Source organism: Vigna radiata, unplaced genomic scaffold (genome assembly GCF_000741045.1).
Source record: "Vigna radiata var. radiata cultivar VC1973A unplaced genomic scaffold, Vradiata_ver6 scaffold_460, whole genome shotgun sequence".
NCBI lineage: Eukaryota > Viridiplantae > Streptophyta > Magnoliopsida > Fabales > Fabaceae > Vigna > Vigna radiata.
Genome location: NW_014543990.1, coordinates 18,085 through 27,784, shown reverse-complemented (window position 1 = coordinate 27,784; position 9,700 = coordinate 18,085).

Below are 9,700 nucleotides of genomic sequence, written 5' to 3'. Positions count from 1 at the left end.
CATTTTTCATTTAAACACAAGTGCATTTACAAGAAGTTCTTAGTTTACATCACTCTCCAACAATAATGAACTTAGCTCTCCATTAATGGAGAGCTTGAGCTTACAATGGAATGAAAATGGTGAAGAAGAAGACCCAAGGAAGAAGATGGGTGAGTTCCCACAGCCCAAAATTTGCTCCAAGAGGTCCAAAATGATGCTCCAGAGCTTCAGCAGCCAAGAGTCCTTTACCCTCGAAAACTGTGTGCTATTTATAGGTCTAGGGTGCCAACTCAGCAAAAAATCGAGCCCAGCGCCCTTTTCTGGGGCGCCCAGGTGTGACAAATCAAGCAAAACAACGAGCTAAAGGGTACTAGGCGCCCCCTAGGGGCGCCTGGGTGTGGAGAAATGGCTGAATTAGCGAGCTGAAGGGTGCTAGGCGCCCCTCAGGGGCGCCTAGGCGCCACTTGTGCAGAGTAATATCATCAATTCTTCAACTTCTAGGCTTTTTCTTNGTTCTCCACTTTCAAGAGCTTCAATGTCTTTCCAAAGCAAGCAAAGTTCCTACAAAATTTGAGAGAAAGAGATGAAAACTAAAGTGTGTAACCTAAGCTAAGTTTTATTCACAGAGTTAGATTAAAGGGAGGATCAAGCTTGTTTCAAGCTTTAGGAGTGTTGATTTGGCAAGAAAATTGCCCCAAAGATAATGGTAAAGATTACCGTTATCAACAACCCCAAACTTGAAACTTTGCTTGTCCTCAAGCAAAAAGGAAGAACAAGGCTTAGACAAACAGTTCAATTCCGATGAATCAACACTCAAGACAGTCATGATCTATTCAGACTCGCTCTTCATGATAAAATCACTTTTGAGAAGATGAGTATTTGACAGAAAAAATTACAACCATGGTGCTCACAGAACAATAATCACAAGAAATAGGTCAGGTTTTAAAAGGGGTCAACAAACATGGCAAAAATGTTCTCAACACTAACATGAACCCTTTCCTCACCAAGGAAACTGTTTCTCTCGAGCACACTAGTGTATAAGGATGCGTGTTTCTCACTCTTAGCCACACAAAGGTCACACAATTCAACTTTGCCTTTCATTTCTACCACAATGAAAACATTCACCTGCAAGTTTGCATCACAAGGACTTTCAAGGCTTGTATTTTGGTTGGGCTAAGAAAGAAAAATTGGTTTTTCAGGACATCAAAGCACCTTGAGCTAAGAGAGCGTTCAAATCAGCATAATTCAACAAATTCCACTTCTTAACGTCAAGAATTTGCAACCAATTTTCAATTCTTTTTCCAACTTTTCATCTACTGATTCTTTTTCTTGATCTTGTTCCCTTTTCTTCTTTTTCTTCACATTTTTCTTTGTTTCTTTTCTTGTCAATTTCTTTTTGTAGCATCAACCACCCCAAACTTACACATTTTCCTCTACCAAAATGAATGCTTCACTTAGCTCAAGGTAAAGAGGTCAAAGTTTGCAATATTGGTCAAAAAGCTCAAGAATGGGGTCACTGTCTCTTCCAGGTTCACAGTGTTAAGGTTCAAAACATCGAAAAGATAAAAGGACAAGATGGCCTTGATCACATGAAACAAGAAAGTAAATGGTTCACATAGAGAAAGTCAGGCAAAGTCAATTGAGATTCCAAAGTGATATCGTTCAACAAAAAAATCTGAGGCACAACATCTCACTAGGATTCTAAGGGTTCCACATTTTTGTTTTCAAACACAATTCTCTGTATATTGACCACAAGCAAAACCTAGCATACTCTCAAAAAGTCATGAGCAACCACAATCAATTCTTCACATCTCAAACCTAACATCTCAGAGCAATCAAACCAATCGAGCCAGCACAAAACAATTTTCACAATCAAAAGCATACTTGATATCGACACAAAGTCATCAAACTCCGTCAAGCCAAGTTCAATCACTAAAAAGAGAAACAAAACTAGAGTTTTTAAAATAAAACTAGAAATTAAAAACATGACAGAAAAATAAAAGGTGTCCCCAAAATGAAGTGCATTGACTGAGCCTGATCCAAGCTTCAGTCATCATCCTCGTCCTCGTCCTCCTCCTCATCATCCTCAAGAATCTCAGTGCCAGCAACTGAGTCCTCCTCCTCCTCAGAGCCATCATCCTCAGAACCATCGTTAGAGTCATCCTCCTCTATGGCTTGAGCACCAGACGACGAGCCACCTCCTCTAGCAGTAGGAGCCTGGTCCTCAGGCCAAGCTACAAATGCATCATACTCGGCGGGAGTCATAAAGTCGAGGTAAGAGGCTCCAAAGGCGTGCCTCATCATCGCCGCCTGGGCTTGACCAATCCGGTTGATGGCCTCCATCTTCGCGTCCTGAGCACAACTAATCTGGTGAAGGGACTCCATCTTCTCCTCCATCCTCTGCATCATCTGCCTCATCTCCACCATCATGAATGAATCGTCCGAAGCAGGGTGGTCAGGCTGAACAGGTGGGTCCTGCCCAATAGGATGCTGCGGGGGATCCTGGGCGTCATACCTGTGACGCCTGTGGCGTCGAGGAGGCTGTGGAGCAGGAATGGGAAGGGCCTCCTCATCAATTAGGCAATATTGCTTATAATATGCAAGATCAATCATCTTGCGTGGAGGCTCTAAAGGTGCTTCAGATGTGTCAACACCAGCCAGCTCACACAAGAAGGTGATGAGGGAAGGATGCCCAAGGGGAGCCTTCGGGTTCACAGTTTGAGCACACTCAAAAATTTCACGAGCTAAGATCTGGCCCAGACTGATCTGCCGGCCCTGAACGATGAAGTAGAGAAGAAAGGCCCTGCTCAAGATAAGATCAGAAACATGGGAGCAAGGAGTGATGTTGGCATGCATGAGAGTCATCAAGTATTTATGCACCGGGGTGAGGAAAGAGCGGCGGACATGCAGAGGCTTGCCATGACTATTTCTTTGAAGGCTGCCATCAGGAACACACAAGACGCGCTCCACATCCGCAATATCAACACCACGAAACTCCTCCTCACGAGCAGCGGTGAATTCACAAGCAATGTTCTCAGGCCACTGTGTGTTGAAGAAGGTGTTAATGGTGGCCGCATCAAAAGGTACCCGGCGGCCCCGTACGTAGCTAAGGAAAGGTTCCTCCTCCTCAGAAAAACGGCGAGCATTTGCATAGAATTCCTTAACAAGNGCAATGCTCGCNGCTTCAGGATATGTAAGGAGACGCATCCAGTTCCNCCTTTCAAGCTCNNCACGAAACACAGGTGCATCAAAACTCAGCGGCTCAAATTTCCTCTCCATTGATAGGCGGCGATTTTGAACCACCTGAAAATGAGCCTCGTGCCTCTAGGAGAGGAAATGGTGGCTAAAATAACGGCCCTTCTTCTTCTTGCTCTTGTCAGCTTTGTGGCCAATGGTCTTGACTCGCTTGGGATTGGAGGATGAAGCCATACCTGCATACAAGTTTGAAGCAAATGTTTTGGCATGTTAGTACTCAAGAGAAACACCATGAGCAACAAACTTGCAACTTGATGCACAACTCAGGCTTAACAATGCAAAGTCATAGTTGGAAACCCAACAAAGACAAACAAACAAGACATGCAACAACAAGAAACAGTTAAAACAAAACAAAAAATTGATGGACGAAAAATGTTGTGGGTGCACGGGGCGCCTGGGCGCCCTTCAGGGGGCGCTGGGGCGTGAAAAGTGCAGAACAGTGGCTGCAGGTGTGTGTTTGGCAGTGGCAAGTGGGGTTTGTAGGTGAGAGGAAAAATTTAAGAAAGGGAATGGGAGAATGGGTGAGATGCAAGGGTTGAAAAAGAGAGAGTGATTGAAAGAGATGGTTAGGGTTTGAATATGAAAAGGAAGTGGCAGTGAGAGGGGGGAACGTAAGAGGGCTTTGGTGGTGGTTTGGGGCAGTGAAGAAGTGGAGAAGGAAGTGGAGTGCAAAGTGTGTGAGTGGCGCTGGAGAGAGGGGCACTAGGGTTAGAGTGTGTGAGAGAGGCGTAAGGGGGAGAGGGGCGCTAGGGTTTATAAAATAATGGGCCAAGCGCTGTGCAAAAGAAGCCCAACTCAGAAATCAGGTTTCTGCAAAATCCACGCCCAGTGCCCTTCATGAGGCGCCTGAGCGCGAGGAATGCAGCAGAACAAGGGCGCTGGGCGCCCTTTTGGAGGCGCTGGGGTGCGACCAGTGCAGCAAACCAAATAAGAGGCAGTGGAAAATGGCGTTGGGTGCCCTATAAGGGGCGCCTAGGCGTCAATTATGCAGAATCTCTGCAGAATTCTGCAGAATCCAAATTAGGTCCAACTCAACTTTGACTTTTCGAATTTTAAACTTCTAAGCACTCAATTCAGCCAGATTAGTGTGATTACACTATACAAACTTGTTCAAATCCTTAGGGAATGAAATTGAGTGCTAGAACTCCCAATCAAGTGTCTTATTCCAAGCTATCCAATTCTCCAACTCAAGTTGTGACTTTGACAACAAAAAAAAAACACATAAAACATGCCTCAATTCAACAAACTCAGCTTGACCAAGCACCAACATACCAGAATGCACATAAACAACTTTGTTTGAGCCTGATCACAGGAAGACATCACAACACTCAACATCCACCAATCTAACACAAACTTCAACAAAATCACAATTCCTAACCAACTAAATTGATTAAGGACAATCAAAACAACTTCAAACAATCAAAACAAAACAAAATAAGAAAAACACACAAGAGAAGGGATAGAAAACTGGGTTGCCTCCCAGCAAGCGCTTGTTTAACGTCACGAGCCTGACACCGTTATGCTCAAGGGTCCGAGAGATGGATAATTGTGGTGAGATGCTGAACCTTACCACCCAAGTAGTGTTTCAAACGCTGACCATTTACCACCCAACTTCTTTCTGGATCTTTTGAGGAAGGATCAACTAATTCAATGGCTCCATGAGGTTTTACTTCCTTGATGGTGAAAGGTCTAGACCACTTTGACTTCAACTTGCCTTGAAAGATCTTGAATCTAGAATTGAAGAGAAGAACTTGTTGACCAGCTTGAAAGTCTCTCTTGAGAAGCTACTTATCATGATACAACTTGACTTTTTCCTTGTAATTCTTGTAGTTGTCATAGGCTGTGAGTCTTATCTCTTCCAACTCTTGAAGCTGTAGCTTCCTCTTCTCAGCAAACAAGGTAGGGTCAAAGTTTAGAAACTTCAAAGCCCAATAAGCTTTATGTTCCATCTTCACTGGCAAATGACAAGCTTTACCATAGACTAGCTGAAATGGAGTCATGCCCACTGATGTCTTCAATGCAGTCCTGTAGGCCCATAAAGCATCATCCAGCTTTGCTGACCAATCTTTCCTTGAAGAAGAAACTGTTTTTTCAAGAATCCTCTTAATCTCTCTATTGGAAACCTCGGCTTGACCGTTGGTCTGAGGATGGTATGGGGAAGCAACCTTGTGCTTCACTTCATAATGCTTTAGTAACTTTTCAAGCTGAGAGTTGCAAAAATGAGATCCACCATCACTAATCAGAATTCTGGGCACCCCAAACCTTGAGAAAATGTTCCTTTTTAGGAATTTGATGACAGTGTTGGCATCATTCTTCTGGCACGCTGCTGCCTCCACCCACTTGCTGACATAGTCCACTGCAATCAGAATGTACTCATTATTAAATGAAGAGGGTAGAGGACCAACAAAATCAATTCCCCAACAATCAAAGACCTCAACTTCAAGAATATTCTGCAGTGGCATCTCATGCCTTCTTGAGATGGTACCAACTCTTTGGCACTTATCACAACTCTTTGCATGGGCATAAGCATCTTTGAAAATTGTCGGCCAATAAAATCCAGATTGCAAGACCTTGGCAGCTGTTCTTTCACCATTAAAATGTCCACCATAGGGTGAGTTATGACAATGCCACAAGATGCCTGCTGCTTCTTCTGCAATAACACAACGCCTCAACAAACCATCAGCACCTAATTTGAAGAGATAAGGATCATCCCAAACAAATTGTTTAGCATCATTTAAAAATTTCTTCTTTTGTTGCCATGAAAGATCATCTGGGAGAATCCCTGCAGCCTTGAAATTGGCTANGTCTGCAAACCANGGCCTCTGTTGCACCATCATCAAATTCTCATCACAAAACTCTTCACGAATTTCTCTCTCCTTTTTGGTGACTTCTTCATTAACAAGCCTTGAGAGATGGTCAGCAATGACATTTTCACTTCCCTTTTTATCCCGGATCTCTAAATCAAACTCTTGTAGCAGAAGAACCCATCTTATCAATCTTGGTTTAGAATCCGGTTTGGTCAGCAAGTACTTTATTGCAGCATGGTCCGTGTANATGATTACTTTGGAACCAATGAGATAAGGTCTGAATTTTTCCAATGCATACACAATTGCCAGAAGTTCTTTCTCAGTTGTGGCATAGTTAAGTTGAGCTCCATTTAGAACTTTGTTGGCATAGTAAATGGCATGAAAGACCTTTACTCTTCTTTGGCCAAGGACAACACCTATGGCATAATCACTAGCATCACTCATCAATTCAAACTCTTGGTCCCAATTTGGACCAATGATCACCGGTGCTGAGATTAACTTATCCTTCAAAATTCTGAATCCATTTAAACACTCTTCATCCAGAACAAAAGGTGTGTCCTTTACCAAAAGGCTGCTTAATGGCTTAGCAATCTTGGAGAAGTCCTTGATAAATCTTCTATAAAAACCAGCATGCCCAAGAAAGCTTCTTATCCCTTTCACATTCGTCGGTGGAAGAAGCTTTTCAATGACTTCCACTTTAGCTTTGTCAACTTCAATGCCTTTAGATGAAATTTTATAACCCAGCACAATACCTTCAGTAACCATGAAATGGCATTTTTCCCAGTTTAAGATGAGCTTGGTTTGGACACATCTTTTCAACACAACGTCAAGATTAGCCAAGCATCCATCAAATGAGCTTCCAAAAACAGAGAAGTCATCCATTAAAACCTCTATACATTTCTCCACAAGATCAGAGAATATGGCTTGCATGCATCTTTGGAAAGTGGCTGGTGCATTGCAAAGCCCAAATGGCATCTTCCGGTAAGCAAATATCCCAAAGGGGCATGTGAAAGTTGTCTTCTCTTGATCTTTGGGGTCCACAGCTATTTGATTGTAGCCTGAATATCCATCTAAGAAGCAATAGAAGGCTTGGCCTGCTAGTCTCTCTAACATCTGATCCATGAAAGGAAGAAGGAAATGATCCTTCCTAGTGGCTTTGTTGAGTTTCCTGTAGTCAATACACATTCTCCAACCGGTGACAGTTCTTGTAGGGATCAACTCATTCTTTTCATTACATACCACGGTCATACCACCCTTAGGCACAACTTGCACCGGACTCATCCAAGTGCTGTCAGAAATGGGATAGATAATTCCGGCCTCAAGAAGCTTTAGAACCTCCTTTCTCACCTCCTCCTTCATGACAGGATTAAGTCTTCTCTGAGGTTGGGTCCCAGGTTTATAGTCCTCTTCCATAAAAATCCTATGCATACAATAGGTGGGACTTATCCCCTTCAAGTCAGAAATGGACCACCCCACAGCTCCTTTGTTGTTCTTTAAGACCTCCATGAGTTTCTTCTCTTCATCAATGGATAAGGTGCTACTAATGATCACTGGCTTGTTGTTACCTTCTTCAAGAAAAACATACTTTAGATGAAAGGGTAACATTTTCAGCTCCACCTTCTTCTCTTCAATACTATCATGGGTCTTCAAATCTTCCATTTGTTTCTCATGAGGTGGGATCTCCCTCAACACATCCAGCTCTGTCAAACAGTCTTCAAGAATTCTCTCTTCTGCTTCATTGAGAGACTCACGTGCATCAATGAGGGTTTTCATAAGAGGAGAAGAGATATGAATTTCCCTTTCCACTCTAGTGCACACTTCATCAAGAACATCAACTTTAAAACATTCTCTCTCATCACTGGAGTGGGACATGGCTTCAAAGACATTGAAATTCACCTCCTCATCTTGGACTCTCACTTTGAGCTTGCCATCATCAACATCAATGAGTACTCTTGCTGTCTTCATAAATGGCCTTCCAAGGATAAGAGGCACATCCACATCCGCTTCCATCTCCATGATGACAAAATCCACCGGGAACACAAATTTGTCAACTTGTACAAGAACGTCCTCTACAACACCATGTGGGTATTTAATAGATCTATCGGCCAATTGAAGAGTCATCCGAGTTGGCTTGAGTTCTAGTTCTCCAATCTTCTTGAATAAGGAAAGGGGCATCAAATTGATACTAGCTCCCAAGTCAATCAAGGCCTTCCCAATGGCAAGCTTCCCTATGGTGCAAGGGATGGTGAAACTACCCGGATCTTTGAATTTTGGGGGGAGAAGCTTCTGAATAATGGCACTACAATTGCCTTGCACTTCAATAGTTTCCTCCTCAATGTATTTTCTCTTTTTGGTGAGGAGTTCCTCCATGAACTATGCATAGGCCGACATTTGGTGAAGTGCTTCTGAGAAGGGTATTTTGATTTCCAATTGCTTGAAGATATCCATGAACCGCCCATATTGTTTCTCCTTCTCCTTTCTAGAGTAGATTTTTGGGTATGGAAGTGGTTTCTCAATTTCTGTCTTCTTTCCCTCAACTTCCTCTTTCTTTTTCTCATTTTTCACACCCTCATGTTTCTTACTTTCATCCTCTTCTTTTCTCTCCTCTTGCTCTTTCTTTTTATCTCCACTCTCTTCTTTTTTCTTTCCACTCTCTTTTTCTACTTCCTCAACTTTCTTTTCTTTATCCTCCCTCTCTTTTTCAACTAACACCTTACCACTTCTAGTGATTATGACTTTGCATTCTTCCTTTGGGTTAGCTTCAGTATTGGCTCCAAAACCCTTTTCAGATTTCTCTTCCAACTTCTTGGCCAATTGGCCCATTTGGATCTCCAAGTTTCTAATGGAAGCTTCAGTGCTTTTGTGATTAGACATGGAGACTTGCATAAACTGTTGGAGAGTCTCTTCCAACTTAGAAGATTTTTTAGCACAAGCAGAGTGAGGTTGGTATTGTTGATGTGGTGGTCTGTTTGATGGCCCAGCTTGCCCTTGGCCCATGCTAGGGTGGGGTCTCCAACCTTGGTTGTAATTGTTTGGCCGGTTTTGATTACCCATGTAGTTAACATCTTCTTGGGTCATGCCTTCCTTCATACACTGGCCACTTATATGCCCTCCACCACAAATTGAACACCCTTAATGTTGGGCATGTGACACATTTTGGTGCTCTTGCAATTGTGAGACTTTACTCATACGAATTTCAAGTTGTTGGGTCATGAGCTTATTTTGGGCCAAGATAGCATCATGAGATTGGAGTTGTAGGACACCTCTTTGTTGCCCCCTCTCATTATGTGCTTCATTATCATTAGCAGCCATATTTTCAATGAGCACCCAAGCTTCCTGTGGAGTCTTCCAACAGATGTTTCCGCAAGATAAGGCATCCAACATCAATTTAGTTTGGGAACCTAATCCTGTCAAGAACACATTCAGGACTTGGGCTCATCAAACCCATGAGTGGGTGTTTTCCTTAGTAGCCCTTTGAATCGTTCCCAAGCTTGACACAATGTCTCATTAAATCCTTGCTGGAAAGATGAAATCTCTTGCTTCCCTTTTGTTACTTTGGATTGAGGAAAGTATTTGTTGCAAAACTTTGCCACCAAATCATCCCATGAAGTGATGCTAATTTCTGGAAATGAAGTGAGCCACTCCTTGGCATTGCCTTC